Source organism: Caretta caretta, chromosome 1 (genome assembly GCF_965140235.1).
Source record: "Caretta caretta isolate rCarCar2 chromosome 1, rCarCar1.hap1, whole genome shotgun sequence".
Taxonomy (NCBI): domain Eukaryota; kingdom Metazoa; phylum Chordata; order Testudines; family Cheloniidae; genus Caretta; species Caretta caretta.
This window is the reverse complement of record NC_134206.1, coordinates 80,176,336-80,191,838: the sequence shown is the minus strand read 5'-3', so window position 1 is coordinate 80,191,838 and position 15,503 is coordinate 80,176,336. Positions and strand designations below refer to the sequence as shown.

General features: G+C 43.1%; 1 long non-coding RNA gene across 1 annotated transcript in view; it reads left to right on the top strand.

Annotated features, from left to right (window-relative positions):
• LOC142069670 (uncharacterized) overlaps positions 1-9,196 on the top strand; it is a 41,122-nt gene extending 31,926 nt beyond the window's left edge. Inside the window, exon 3 of the long non-coding RNA XR_012665606.1 lies at positions 8,221-9,196. This is a non-coding gene — a long non-coding RNA (uncharacterized LOC142069670). The remainder of the gene's footprint in view (positions 1-8,220) is intronic.
• Positions 9,197-15,503: the final 6,307 nt, after the last annotated feature.

Here is a 15,503-nt window from a genome sequence, read left to right as displayed (position 1 = left end):
TTCCAGGAGTCCAGAGGCTAGTTATACCCCTGGAAAATCTTTTAAAAAGTCAAATTTGGCTACTGTGGCAGCGTTTTGCTGTGATTTGAGGGGCGATCAGCAGGTTATCTCAAGTGCTTATATACGAATGCACAAAGCCTTGGAAACAAGCAGGGAGAACTGGAGGTCCTGGTGATGTCAAGGAATTATGACGTGATTGGAATAACAGAGACTTGGTGGGATAACTCACATGACTGGAGTACTGTCATGGATGGTTATAAACTGTTCAGGAAGGACAGGCAGGGCAGAAAAGGTGGGGGAGTAGCACTGTATGTAAGGGAGCAGTATGATTGCTCAGAGCTCCGGTATGATACTGCAGAAAAACCTGAGTGTCTCTGGATTAAGTTTAGAAGTGTGAGCAACAGGTGTGATGTAGTGGTGGGAGTCTGCTATAGACCACCGGACCAGGGGGATGAGGTGGATGAGGCTTTCTTCCGGCAGCTCACGGAAGCTACTAGATCGCATGCCCTGGTTCTCATGGGTGACTTTAATTTTCCTGATATCTGCTGGGAGAGCAGTACAGTGGTGCATAGACAATCCAGGAAGTTTTTGGAAAGCGTAGGGGACAATTTCCTGGTGCAAGTGCTAGAGGAGCCAAGTAGGGGGGGGAGCTTTTCTTGACCTGCTGCTCACAAACCGGGAAGAATTAGTAGGGGAAGCAAAAGTGGATGGGAATCTGGGAGGCCATGAGTGACCATGAGTTGGTTGAGTTCAGGATCCTGACACAGGGAAGAAAGGTAAGCAGCAGGATACGGACCCTGGACTTCAGGAAAGCAGACTTCGACTCCCTCAGGGAACGGATGGGTAGGATCCCCTGGGGGACTAACATGAAGGGGAAAGGAGTCCAGGAGAGCTGGCTGTATTTCAAGGAATCCCTGTTGAGGTTACAGGGACAAACCATCCCGATGTGTCGAAAGAATAGTAAGTATGGCAGGTGACCAGCTTGGCTTAACGGTGAAATCCTAGCAGATCTTAAGCATAAAAAAGAAGCTTACAAGAAGTGGAAGGTTGGACATATGACCAGGGAACAGTATAAAAATATTGCTCGGGCATGTAGGAATGAAATTAGGAGGGCCAAATCGCACCTGGAGCTGCAGCTAGCGAGAGATGTTAAGAGTAACAAGAAGGGTTTCTTCAGGTATGTTGGCAACAAGAAGAAAGCCAAGGAAAGTGTGGGCCCCTTAATGAATGATGGAGGCAACCTAGTGACGGAGGATGTGGAAAAAGCTAATGTACTCAATGCTTTTTTTGCCTCTGTCTTCACGAACAAGGTCAGCTCCCAGACTGCTGTGCTGGGCATCACAACATGGGGAATAGATGGCCAGCCCTCTGTGGAGAAAGAGGTGGTTAGGGACTATTTAGAAAAACTGGACGTGCACAAGTCCAGGGGGCCGGATGAGCTGCATCCAAGAGTGCTAAAGGAACTGGCGGCTGTGATTGCAGAGCCATTGGCCATTATCTTTGAAAACTCGTGGCGAACGGGGGAAGTCCCGGATGACTGGAAAAAGGCTAATGTAGTGCCCATCTTTAAAAAAGGGAAGAAGGAGGATCCTGGAAACTACAGGCCAGTAAGCCTCACTTCAGTCCCCGGAAAAATCATGGAGCAGGTCCTCAAAGAATCAATCCTGAAGCACTTACATGAGAGGAAAGTGATCAGGAACAGTCAGCATGGATTCACCAAGGGAAGGTCATGCCTGACTAATTTAATTGCCTTCTATGATGAGATTACTGGTTCTGTGGATGAAGGGAAAGCAGTGGATGTATTGTATCTTGACTTTAGCAAAGCTTTTGACACAGTCTCCCACAGTATTCTTGTCAGCAAGTTAAGGAAGTATGGGCTGGATGAATGCACTATAAGGTGGGTAGAAAGTTGGCTAGATTGTCGGGCTCAACGGGTAGTGATCAATGGCTCCATGTCTAGCTGGCAGCCGGTGTCAAGTGGAGTGCCCCAGGGGTCGGTCCTGTGGCCGGTTTTGTTCAATATCTTCATAAATGATCTGGAGGATGGTGTGGATTGCACTCTCAGCAAATTTGCGGATGATACTAAACTGGGAGGAGTGGTAGATATGCTGGAGGGCAGGGATAGGATACAGAGGGACCTAGACAAATTGGAGGATTGGGCCAAAAGAAATCTGATGAGGTTCAATAAGGATAAGTGCAGGGTCCTGCACTTAGGACGGAAGAACCCAATGCACAGCTACAGACTAGGGACCGAATGGCTAGGCAGCAGTTCTGCGGAAAAGGACCTAGGGGTGACAGTGGACGAGAAGCTGGATATGAGCCAGCAGTGTGCCCTTGTTGCCAAGAAGGCCAATGGCATTTTGGGATGTATAAGTAGGGGCATAGCGAGCAGATCGAGGGACGTGATCGTCCCCCTCTATTCGACATTGGTGAGGCCTCATCTGGAGTACTGTGTCCAGTTTTGGGCCCCACACTACAAGAAGGATGTGGATAAATTGGAGAGAGTCCAGCGAAGGGCAACAAAAATGATTAGGGGTCTGGAACACATGACTTATGAGGAGAGGCTGAGGGAACTGGGATTGTTTAGTCTGCAGAAGAGAAGAATGAGGGGGGATTTGATAGCTGCTTTCAACTACCTGAGAGGTAGTTCCAGAGAGGATGGTTCTAGACTATTCTCAGTGGTGGAAGAGGACAGGACAAGGAGTAATGGTCTCAAGTTGCAGTGGGGGAGGTTTAGATTGGATATTAGGAAAAACTTTTTCACTAGGAGGGTGGTGAAACACTGGAATGCGTTGCCTAGGGAGGTGGTGGAATCTCCTTCCTTAGAAGTTTTTAAGGTCAGGCTTGACAAAGCCCTGGCTGGGATGATTTAATTGGGTATGGGTCCTGCTTTTGAGCAGGGGGTTGGACTAGATGACCTCCTGAGGTCCCTTCCAACCCTGATATTCTATGATTCTATGATTCTATTTGTAATGTAGATAAAGGATGAAGACTCTCCAATCTGCTGCTGTTCCACAGGTTAACACGGTACATATTTTGGCCTTTCTGATAATAATTTGAGGGCCCTTGAAGATTGCCGAGGGAGGAAATGTCTCTTTTGCACCCCTTCCTCCCACCCCCAGTAGTGCCAGGCCTGGCTGACCGAACCAATGCTGAGGCATAGTGACTCCACATGGAGGGCTCTGATCGCCACTGGATTCCCAAGGTCCATTAATTCTACAGAACAACTCCTCATTCCCTACTCATTCCCCAAAGGGTTGGGACAAACTCCACCTCCCTAACAGAACAATCTGTGGAAATCAGCATTAGTAGACTCTAACAGATTCCCCGCCCCCTCCCTCCACCTAGTCCTCTTTCAAGAGGGTGGGGATGATTTTACCCCTCTTTTTACTCAGTACTTACTTAGGCAGACTCCCACTGGCTTCAGTGGGAATTTTGTCTGCATTAAAACTCAGAAGGTGTCCTAAGCACTTCAGGATGTTTCCCATTAAAAATAACTTGAGACAGGCAGAGAAATGATGCAACAGTTTACATTGTCCTTCCCATTGTTCTGTTTTATAGGGAACTTTCTGTAGGTCTGTCATCCTTTACTGTGCAAGAGAGAGAAGAAAGCAGTTCTGCAAAAATATCTAGGACGTTTTACATACTGTGCTGTTGAGAAAAAAGACACATCTTTCAAATCCTTTAATCCTTCAAATAAGGAGCATATCCTAACTTTACAGCACTGGGCTTCTGCGAACCTGTGGGAATAAAGGATTTAGAAAGTCTATGGTAAAGGGATTACTACACATTACTTTTGCTTAATGACTATTACTATTTCTAAATTCAAATGCCAGTGTGAAAACAGCAAATTTGCAAGTGGGTGGGAAAGAGACAAAACAGAGAGCTGAAATTAGGGATAGGGATTTTTTAAAATAATATTCTGAATATTTTAAAATCTAACTTATGTATAAGTAGATTTATAACATGTGTGTGTGTGTGTGTGTTACACACTCTTAAGCCATGCTGCAAAACTGACTTGAGAACGCTCTGTTAACAACTAAACCAGTAGTTCCAAGGAGTTTGGCCTAAAATGCATTAACAGTGCTTTCCTCCATTTTTCTCTTTAAAACTGAAAGGTTCCATATTGTTGTCTTTTGCTCATAGACTGCCAACATAATATGCAGGAACCACACAGGACTGGTGCGGTCAAAATAACCATGTTTACTAACTATATGCAATGTGCAAGGCCTAACTACAAACACTGATTGCAGTTCTGGCAGGGAACTGGTGGCTTCAACATAGAAGACAGGGAGGGCAACAAGAGGACTCAAACTATTTAAAGGGACACTACCCAATTCCTATACACTACATTCTCCTGGCTGTAAAATGAAATCAATTTTTAAAAAGTTACAATGTATTATTATAGTTAAATATGCAACATGGTACAAATTGTCTGAGCAGTGGGTTATGCCTTCTCTCTGGATAATGTCTCATAGGCATCACAATAGTAACTGTACTTTCTGGTGTAGCTGAATCAGCTATATGTTCCAGCTCTATAGAGTTAGGGTCACTTGCAGTAGAAATGGGGACCTGAGGCTCCCTGGTACTATCACATGTCATGGTCTGTGGCTGTACTGTAGCCTCCATATTTTCAATAAGCATCAATGGTGTAGAACATCCTGCAGAACTTGTTCTTAAAAGCTGGTTTACACATTGTCTTCAGGACATGTTTGGTGCCACTTCTATCCTATCAGACAGAGGACTCTGATCTGTGTTATAATCACTCCAGGTTTCCATGAATTATTTTGAAAGCCTTTTATTCAGACTTTTCCTCCTCTGTGAAAACTGTGCAGTTGGATGCATCAGTTTGTAGCCATTGGAGCATATATTTCTTAAGAATGTGCTTCATTAGATTAGGTTTTAACAAGACCAGGAAAGACCTTAAATCATGTCCTGCACAACATTGCTGGCATCTGATTTATGGTAGCATTCACTGCACTCCTATAGACCAATAGAAAATTTAGAATCTTGTGCTGTAAGCTAACTTTATCCTGAGAGAGATATGTTTATAGGGGCTTCTGAAACATAGAACACAGTGAGGGCCACTAGCAGGCTCACAAACTACTTCATAGATTCCAAGGTCAGAAGGAACCATTGTGATCATCTAGTCTGACCTCCTGTATAGCATAGGCCACAGAACTTCCCCAAAATAATTCCTAAAGCATAGCTTTTTAGAAATACATCCAGTCTTGATTTAAACATTGTCAGTGATGGAGAATCCACCAGGAGTCTCCCTTGGTAAATTGTTCCATTGGTTAATTATTCTCACCATTAAAAATGTACACCTTGTTTCCAGTCTGAATTTGTCTAGTTTCAACTTCCAGCCATTGGATCGTCTTATACCTTTCTCTGCTTGATTGAATTAAAAATTTGTGTAGATACTTATAGACTACAATCAAGTCACCTCTTAATCATCTTAAGTTAATAGGTTGAGCTCTTTGAGTGTGTTATTATAAGGGATGTTTTCTAATCCTTTAATCATTGCCCATAGCTGGTGAATCTTGCCCATATGCTCAGGGTTTAGCTGATCGCCATATTTCGGGTCGGGAAGGAATTTTCCTCCAGGGCAGATTGGAAGAGGCCCTGGAGGTTTTTTGCCTTCCTCTGTAGCATTGGGCATGGGTCACTTGCTGGAGGATTCTCTGCTCCTTGAAGTCTTTAAACCACGATTTGAGGACTTCAATAGCTCAGACATAGGTGAAGTTTTTCGCAGGAGTGGGTGGGTGAGATTCTGTGGCCTGCGTTGTGCAGGAGGTCAGACTAGATGACCATAATGGTCCCTTCTGACCTTAGTATCTATGAATCTATGAATCATTCTCGTGGCTCTTCTCTGAACCCGCTCCAATTTAAGGGAATGCTACTCAGTCCCAAAACACTACACATATTACGGCTAACATCAATCCAGCAGACACAATGCTCTTTAGAGTCCACCATGGTCACACGCTTTGTTTGGCAGAGGGTCACCAGTGACTAATGTACGGTTTTTCCTTCCATGCCAGTATCTGAGCCATGCTGATTGTAGCCCAGAACACAAGAACTGAAGTTTGGTCTCCTTTATGGGAGCACACAATATTTGCAAGGACATGTGGCAGCCTAGAATTATAATATATAGAGAGAGCCTGAAATAGAGGAATTACCACAGAGTGGACAATTGGGATTTTGGCACTGACTTGCTGTTTGGTGCTGGGAATGTCACCTTACCTCCCTTTGAATTTCCTCATCAGTAAAATGGGGACCATGATCATTAATTACCTGCCTTGCACAGGTTTTATGAGGATTAATTAATGTTTGTCCAGTTCTAATTGCTAAGAAGATAGCTTAGTATTAATTATTGTGAATTTTATCTTTTAATCTCAAGTGAGAAGCAAGGCATGTTACTTAGATGCTCCCAGTATGTGCAAAGGGAGAGAGAGCAGTGAAGGTGAAGTAAGAAAAAACATGGTTCTTGTTGGTGCTGCTTTCGGTATGTTAACAGTAAGGCCTGGTCTACTACTATTTATGCATGTGTCTACACTCAAATTTGTCTCCTGATGATGTAAGCACCCCATTACTGTGATGCAGTAACCCCACCTCCTTGAACAGTGTTGAGCTGTGGTCAACATATTGGGATTGACACTGTGAGTATAGACACTGTGTGTCCTGTGTTGACCTTAATAGTCTCCACAATACCCAACAATGACTTCTCTGGTCACAGTTGTGAATTCCACAGCCCAGGGGTCAGTGAGATCAGAAGCCACCCTCCCCTTTAAGCCCCACCCATATTTTTGAAAGGCCTTTCCCTGATTACCCAGCTTGATGAGCACACCTAGCAACTCTCCCTTGTGCACAATTCCCCAATTGACCATGCTGGCTACAGGGTCTAGATGTGCACCTACCTGGATTAGACAGGAGATATTGGATCTCCTGGGCCTGTGAGGAGAGAGGACTCTGCAGGCACAGCTACAGACCAGTCATGAAAACATGGATACTTATATCAAGATTGCATAAGAGATGCAGGTGAAGGAGTATGACAGAGTGCAGCAGTGCCGCATGACAATAAGGAACTGCAGGAGGCATACCAGAAAGCCAGGGAGGCTGGTGCCGATCTGCAGACTTACCGCTTTTACAAGCTGTGTGCCAAACTTTGTGAAGACCTCACCAGCATCTCACAGAACACTATGGATACTGTGATAGAGCCTTGAGACAGAGATCACTGCCATGAGCAGTGAGGAGGAAGAAGAGGAGGAGGGTCATGTAGGGGGTGGAGTATGGGTCTTTGCTGCAAGTCTGGGTCTTTTTGAGACTCCACCACAGTCTAGCCAGTCCCACCAGTTGAGCACAGACAAGCCCGATCCAGGGGAAGGCACTTTGGATAAGTGTGTGCATGTATTCTCCCTTAAAAAAGTTCAAATGTGAAGATGGCATCTGGCTCAGCTGCAAGTTAGCAGTGCACAGGTATCTGCCTTTCATGGATTTACTTGTACAAGAAGAGGTAGAGGTACAACAAACAGAGGTAGAGCTGTTATCTGCTTTTTCATTCCCCTAATGAATGAATTATCATTATGATTAGGTGCTCGGGGGGATGGGGGCGGGGGCTATGCAGAGCAGCTTGTTTATGTTCATAGGATTGTCCCTTGTATCCTCCTGAGAGATCTCAGTGAAACCTTCATGGTGATACTCTGCAAACCCCTCCCAAAGGTTTCTGGGGATTGCTGCCCTATTTCTTTTACTATGCAATAGGACACATTTCCATGTTATTCTGTGATGACTTCAGCAGACACTGTTGCAGTAAAACAAGCTAGCAGCATACATGCCTGGGCAGCTTTGGGACACCAGTAGCAGCTGTGCTCTGTGCTTTCATTACTCTCAGAAGCAAGATATCAGCTAAAATTACCACATCCTGTCGGAAAAAATGCCAGCACTCAGTGCCATTGCCCTGTACTTGTATCCATGGAAATAGGGCCCAATTTTTTTGTGCAACCAAACAGTTCCCTTCCCACCCGTGCCCCTGGTGTGCCTTACTCACCGTGGCTGGGGCTGGAGAGAGGTGCTGTGCACAGGCACTCCAAAGCTCAAGTTTCAATAAGCATGTCTGATTTTACATTTTTATGGGAGTAAGGGAAGAGAGTTCTGAAACTTATCTTTCTCTCTCTGCTGTGACTATAAACACAGTGCTACATCTGTCTGTTTTATCTGTAGCTGGTGCCATTGTGGCCTTGAGGGGTGCTCTTGCTACACCTGCAGAACACCTGACCCTGACGTGGAGGAGAAAGAAGCAGGCTAGGGAGGACATGTTCAGTGAGATCCTGCAAGCCAGTACTTCATTGGACCTTGAACAGAGGGCTTTGAGAGTGAATATAGCAAACAGCTTGGAGAAGGCAAAAGCGGATAGTAGAAAGGCCCAGGTGTCCCAGCTGGAAAAGGAGAGGAAGATGCACCAGGACATTTTGGGACTTTTCAGGTAGCAAACACAAATACTGCAGACTCTTGTTGACCTGCAGATCCAACAGTCATAAGTTTGCCTCCCCTTGCACTCAATGGAGACTCCATTTCAGCAGCTTGCTACAGCACCCAACATTCTATGTGTCATCAGGAGCTGCATCCCTACCCCTCCCATTCCTCCCTAGGGGACTGTAAGGAAAACCACAGAGTCACATACACTGACCTGTGAGACCCTCTGTTGGTGTACGTTTGGCAGAAATGCACTGAAATGGACACAAATGTTTACTGGTGTTCTAATTTAACAGTTCTGTTCCATCAATTTATTTTATAACTTGGCACTATATTGGTTTTTAATTGCACATTATTCTTTGCAGTTTTGTTACGCAATACATTTTTTTGCAAATAATTTCATCTTTATTACTTCATAACATATACTGCAGAATGCCGAGCACTACCAAAAGCACCCAGCAATTGTAATTGAACAGGACCACAGAACTCATAGGTTCAGTGCAACACATATTGTAATAATCATAAATGTACAGTAAGCACACATAAATTTATAGGTTCATTAAAAGTCTATGATATTCATAAATGTACAGAAAGCATTATGCAGTTCCTAACAACCCCTAAAACTTCAGAGCCAGCTAAAGCATTGCCCAGCACAGCACATTACTGTGGCTTCAGAGTAGCAGCCGTGTCAGTCTGTATCCGCAAAAAGAACAGGAGGACTTGTGGCACCTTAGAGACTAACACATTTATTAGAGCATAAGCTTTTGTGAGCTACAGCTCACTTCATCAGATGCATAGAATATATATTTCTTCTTACTATATGTTCCATTCTATGCATCCGATGAAGTGGGCTGTAGCCGATGAAAGCTTATGCTCTAATAAAGTTGTTAGTCTCTAAGGTGTCACAAGCACTCCTGTTCTTATTACTGTGGCTGACTGTTCAGGAGCTCTTTCAAGGCTTCCCTCAGCTGCATAGCTCTGCATTGAGCCTTTCTAATAGCCTTTGTGTCTGGCTGGCTGCTCCACCTCTGCTCTCCACCCTGGCAGCCTCACAGATATTATGCAGGGTACAACAGGCAGCTATAACCATTAAGATGTTTTTCTCAATGAGATTTAATTTAGTGAGTAAACACTGCCAGCATCCCTTTAGTTTGCTGAAAGCACATTCAGCTGTAATTCTGCACTCTGATGCTGTAGAGATGGCCACTGTCTAGCATCATGAGCCAGGGGAGCAAGGGAGAGCCTGGGTCCCCAGGATCACTACTGGCATTTCAACATCACCAATGGTAATCCACTGACCAGGAAAGAATGTCCCTGCTTGCAGCTTTCTGAACAGTCCTGTGTTTTTAAAAACACAAACATCATGAAACTTCCCTGACCAGCCCACATTGGTGATGTACTCTGTTGCAAGGTGGGCTGGGACCAAAATAGGGATGTGGATGACCATCTATCACCCAACCACAGTTGAGGAACCCCATAGCTGCAAATCTATCCACACTGCCAAGAGTCACAGTCCTGCATAGCAGGATATGATTAATGGCCCTGGACACTTGCATGACAATGGCCCCAAGCATGGATTTTCTAACTCCAAATTGATTTCCCACTGACTGGTCCCAATCTGATGTTACAAGCTTCTACAGTATGCTTGCCGCTCACTTCTCAACTGCCAATGCAGCACTCATTATGGTGTCTGTGCTCTGGAGGGCTGGGGCAAGCTCAGCACAGAGATCTAGGAGTGTGGCTTGTTGCATCCAAAAGTTCTGCCCCCACTGCTCGTTGTCCCAAATCTGCATTGTGATGCAATTCCACTCATCAGTGCTCATTTCTTGAGGCCAGAAGAGACTGTCTTCTGTCTGCACTGTCTGCAACAGCTCCATGAATACCACCAACAACCTTGAATTGGTTTTCACTATGTACCTTAGCAATCTCTCCTTGAAGACATCGTCATGTGCCCCGTTATGGTGGTGCTTCCTGCGACTCTGCAAATACCAGAGGATCATTTGTCCTGTGTTTGCAAGATTCATGACAATAGTGCAGAGTTATGCAGGCTCCATGCTTCTGTCAGAGATGGTGGGCAGTAACAAGTGCTGTGTGGGTTTGTGAGAATTTTAAAAAAGAAATGAAAATTATTGGATATGGATCATATTATGGGATGAGGAAAGTTGCATGAGGGGAACCTGACCCCTAGTTCCCAGCATGACTCATTTGTAGCCCACAAAATATTGCAAAAATCCACCAAAAGGCATGGTACACTGGGATTCCTACTCATGGTGTACCACATTTTGCATCGACACAAGCACTCCTGGTGAGTATGCAAAGCACAAGCAGCCTAGTATGCGTGTGCACAAGCAATATATTAACTGCAGCAGCTTTACTGCATCTAACTTGCATCACCCGAAGTTTGTAGTGTAGAGATGACCCAATAAATAGCCTGGAATGCAAAGCCTAACCAGAAAAATCCACTTAGCTGAATCTATCAATTACTTAATGAAATCATTTTGAATTATTACCAAATGTGCAGTCTTACTTCTGTGTCTAGCAACCTGTTAGATGTAATACAGTAATCCTATATCAGTAAAATAATATTTTTGACAAGAAATGTAACACTAATTTCTTCTGCTCTTGGTTTAAACAGTGCATTTATAGTCTGCTCCACACTAAAGATAATTATCTCCTAATGAACAGGGTATTGTGGCTGGGGAAAAATCATGATATAGGAAGAGAAGTAAATAATGGTTTTTGATGGAATTATTCATGTCCTGTTCTTATTATCGTAATTAGCTTTTCTCCCGTTATGTGTGGTTGGTTTTTTTTAGTTTTGCTTTTTATTCCCGCAGACTATTAAATCAGTAACAGCTTCTTCAATGTCTGTATAAAGTTCAAGGCAAATGAACTTTCCCATATGGATATGATATTTGCAGCCATAAATAAATTCTTAAGATATTTGTCAGGTTTTTCACACACCCACAGATTCTGCTATCAGCCAATAAATCTTTGTTTAAGATACTATGAGATCAGATTTCTTTGGATGAGGTGTTGGCCAAAAGAGAAACATGACATTACAGAGAAATTATACAATTTCCAATTGTACCATTTCTCTCTCATCCACTCCATGTTGTATCCTCCTCATCTTTTGCTTTTGTCCACAATTCTCTGCCATTGTGGCCACTGGGATTTGAACTACATAACTGGTGGTGAGAAGTAGGAAGACAGCCCTCTAGATTTTTTTCTATAGCAGGGTGGGTCTTGCCGAGGGTCCCAGAGCATTTGCAAGTCAGCTATGCAGAAGGTCATATGGAATCCTCATTGTCTTTGCCTCCCCCCACCTGGCCAGCTGTGCAGATGGCTCAGTTCTGTATTCCAGCTCTTGCTCAACTGCATGAAAAAACAATTCATAATTAGATCAGCAATGTTTAAAACTACACCCTAGGCTTTATCTGGAGTACACTCAGGGGTCCTCCGAACATTTTAAAGCTAGAAATGTAACAGGTATACTTGCAGCTATTCCTATAACCCTATATATAAAGTACACACTTCAACGTTATAAACCTCTCCTGGGGAATCACATATGTGAAGCGCTAAAACAGTGTATAGTTTTAGTGAAGGCTAGAGTCAGGTCAATGTCTCCATGAGACAAGGCACAGTAACCTATTTTAGTGAAGAGAGGGGGAGTATAAAACCAAATGTTTGTACCATTTCTTCATTTCATATCCCCCCGAAGATATGAGGCGTGAATAGCAGAATGTTTAGTTTTGAGTTAATTCCTGACAACTGAGTTTTGGGATGCTTAGCTCTGTTTTGGGGATTGCTTTTTCTCCACAAAAAGTCCCTTTAGAATTCTTCTTGAAGCAATTGCCCCTGTAGTAATCCTCTTCTTACTTCCTCTAAGAATTATTGATGCTTTGCTTTGCCTGGACAGTTAGGAGCTGTCTAGGCCTGTCTCAGTAGAAAGTCATACTCTGAATATTTTACACAGATCATAATGTCTCTTCTTAGGCATCTTAAACAGCAAGTTAAAAAACAATTGGGGAATTCAATAAACTTACCCTTGAATACCCTTAATTGAATAAAGCATGCCAGTAAGTACAGGTCAGCTATAATCTACAGTCTGAAAAAAGAAGATTAAGACATCTATTTACTGAACATTCTTCTCACTTTGATCAATCCCACTCTTGATAAAATCGCATTTGGTGAAATGAGGAGAAAGCAAGATAGATTTGTATTCTGACCTTTCACGTGGAGCTGAGTGAATTGTTAGTCATTTTTTATACAATTTAACTACTTTCAAGTTCACAAAACTTATGCGCCATTGGGTCAATTTTACCTAACTTCTGGACAAAGTTGCATATAGAATATTTTCCACAATCACACTAGTGAGAACCCCGAAAGCATGGAAGTTCACAACCACATTTTGAAAAAAAGGAGCCAGAGGAGGGGGCTATACCTGCCCAAGACAAATGATTACAAGTACAGGAGCTAGGAGGATCTAGTCTCATATCTACCACTAACTCACTTTAAAGTACTTTGCATGTATAAAACACTTCATAAATAATATTTAGGTGGGACTCACAACACAGTTAAATGATCATTGATTTCATTTTGCTGATGCAGAAAGCTAAGGATCGTAGAGATTAAGTGATATACTCAAGGGGACACATCAAATGAGTTTCAGAACCAGGATTAGCACCTCTGGGCCATATCCTTACCTTGTGTAAATGACTGTACCTCCCAGCTATGTTGTTTTACATCATGTGAGGTCCAGAGTCTCAATTCTTAGTACTCTGCTTAATCCACCAGACCATGGTCCTCCAAAGTCAAGGTACTTAACCTTTCTGGGCCTCACTTACTCTTATGTAAAATTAAGAAAATAGTGCTTACCAAGCTACCTGTGGCTGTAGACATCTGGCATCCTGTACATGTTCAGATCCCACCTATGACAAATATCACTACTGATTTGAAACCTGAGGCAGCATAGCCTGACATTATCCAGCCAACATGCCAAAAATCACAAAAAACTGAACCACATTTTAAGCTCCCTCTTCAGCCATTAACAAGTCTGGGTGTCTGAACCAAATTCTTCTCACTGGTGTATTGACCAGCTAGTTCTCCAGAAGTGTACATTTCTGAGCCATCTGTTGGTAAAGTTCAGTAGCAAAAATAAAACAAAAACAGCACTTACCCTAGTAGATCTTTTTATGAAACAACTATTGTAGCACTGAAGAAGACACCATTTTTGAAACTAAAAGAAAACGTTTGTGCTGTGAGTAGGGTGTGTAATTCAGGAAGAGGAAAGAGGCCAGCTGGCAAATAATTTCCTTCTACCCTCATTGCTCCAAAAACCAAATAAAAAAGCTTGATGGGGCTGATGAAAATCATAATTTCTTTAAGAGCCACATTTTCTTTCCAGACTCACAAATCTCAATAAGCTCCATATACTTTTCTCTGGAAGTATAGTTTAGAAAAATAAATGGATTAAAGTAGACTGAACCAGCACAAGAATAAAAATTTCCATTTCCATTTACTATTAATGTAAAAATAAGTTATTTAATGGCAAAAAGAAAAAAAGGGAAAAAAAATTCCTTAGCACAGCAAAGAGCCTATATATTTCATTTCCCATTCATGGTGAAACATTGAGAGCTGAACAGTATGTGATATACATGTAGAATGTCTTTCTTTCTCCGTATAAACTGTGAAACCATGAAATAAACTGCATTTATTTTCTACCTTTGACATGCTCCTCACCTGAACTCTGCCCACTAATTGTCACGGGATCTGCTTCTAACATTTCAAACCTCTGAAGAGCTGTCAACTGACCTTTTCTTCTTAAGAACCTACCACAAAAATGTTTCCCTCTCTTCCTCCAAATGTGGATCTTGTAAAAGCAGAGATTGAATGTTACACTTAATGGGAGGTTTAGCTCTGGCGTGTTTTATAAGTCCTACATTTACAACGTTTTTTTAGGGTCCAATGTCTTGCAAACCAAAGAACAGACTGAAACCACTGTCTGGTTGAGATACCGATCTGGGTGAAAGGGACGTGGCTGTTGGATGCGATGTTTAGTGGAGGAACAGGAAGAGGCTATGTCGGTGCCGTTGTTGAGTGTGAATTTTTAAGAGTTTGGCCATTTTTTGCCAAAATGGTTCACAACATGGCTGGGCCTGAGAAGGTCTCTTATTGGATCCATTCATTGCTCCTGAATCCCCAGAGTGCACCAGTGACAGGTCTGCTGTGAAAAATGTAGGGATGTGCAGTAAGGATTATTGAAGGGCATCGCAAAATGTGGTTTATGTATTGGATTTGATGCTGCGGCAGCGCTTTACCGTTGCTGTGTAGTCACGGCACCAGCGCTGGGAGAGAGCTCTTGTAAAAAACCCACCCCACACTCCCAGGGCTGGTGCACTGTCTCCACTGCCACTTTACAGCACTGAAACTTGCATAGCACAGGGGTGTGTTTTTTTCACACCCCAGGCGAGAAAGTTTCAGTGCTGTAAAGTGGCAGTGGAGACTAAGGCCTTAGACTCTCAGTGGGGAGCAGACAGTTTCAACTTCCTCGCCCACAGTGTGTTTCATTTACAAGAACAGTGATCATAAAGCTGGATGGTCTAACTAACAATGAACAATGAAACAACAATCATGGGGCATTCACCTAGGTGGCCTGGCTGGCAGATTGGGAAAAACCATTCTGAGGCAGAAGGAAGACTTGTAACAAAGACCATTTAGCACTAATGTAATTGGGCCCAGACACACCCACTGTAGGTGGGGACTTTCAGAAAACCTAGTTTTCCTGAGAAAGAAGAGCCAGATTCTGGGAGACAAACTGAGACCAGGTTTGGTCCCAAAAGAAGCGTGGCCTCTTTAAAGACTGTAAGTTGTGTTGGTTGACAAATGAAATCCGCACCAGTTTCAGCTTAAACAGTTTCTTGTAGCCTTTATTTTGTATGTTTTAAGACAATGCTGTTACTGCCTATAAATTACATGTACATGCAAAAACAGGTAAGACAAGAAAAGTAATTGATTAAATTACCTCTCCT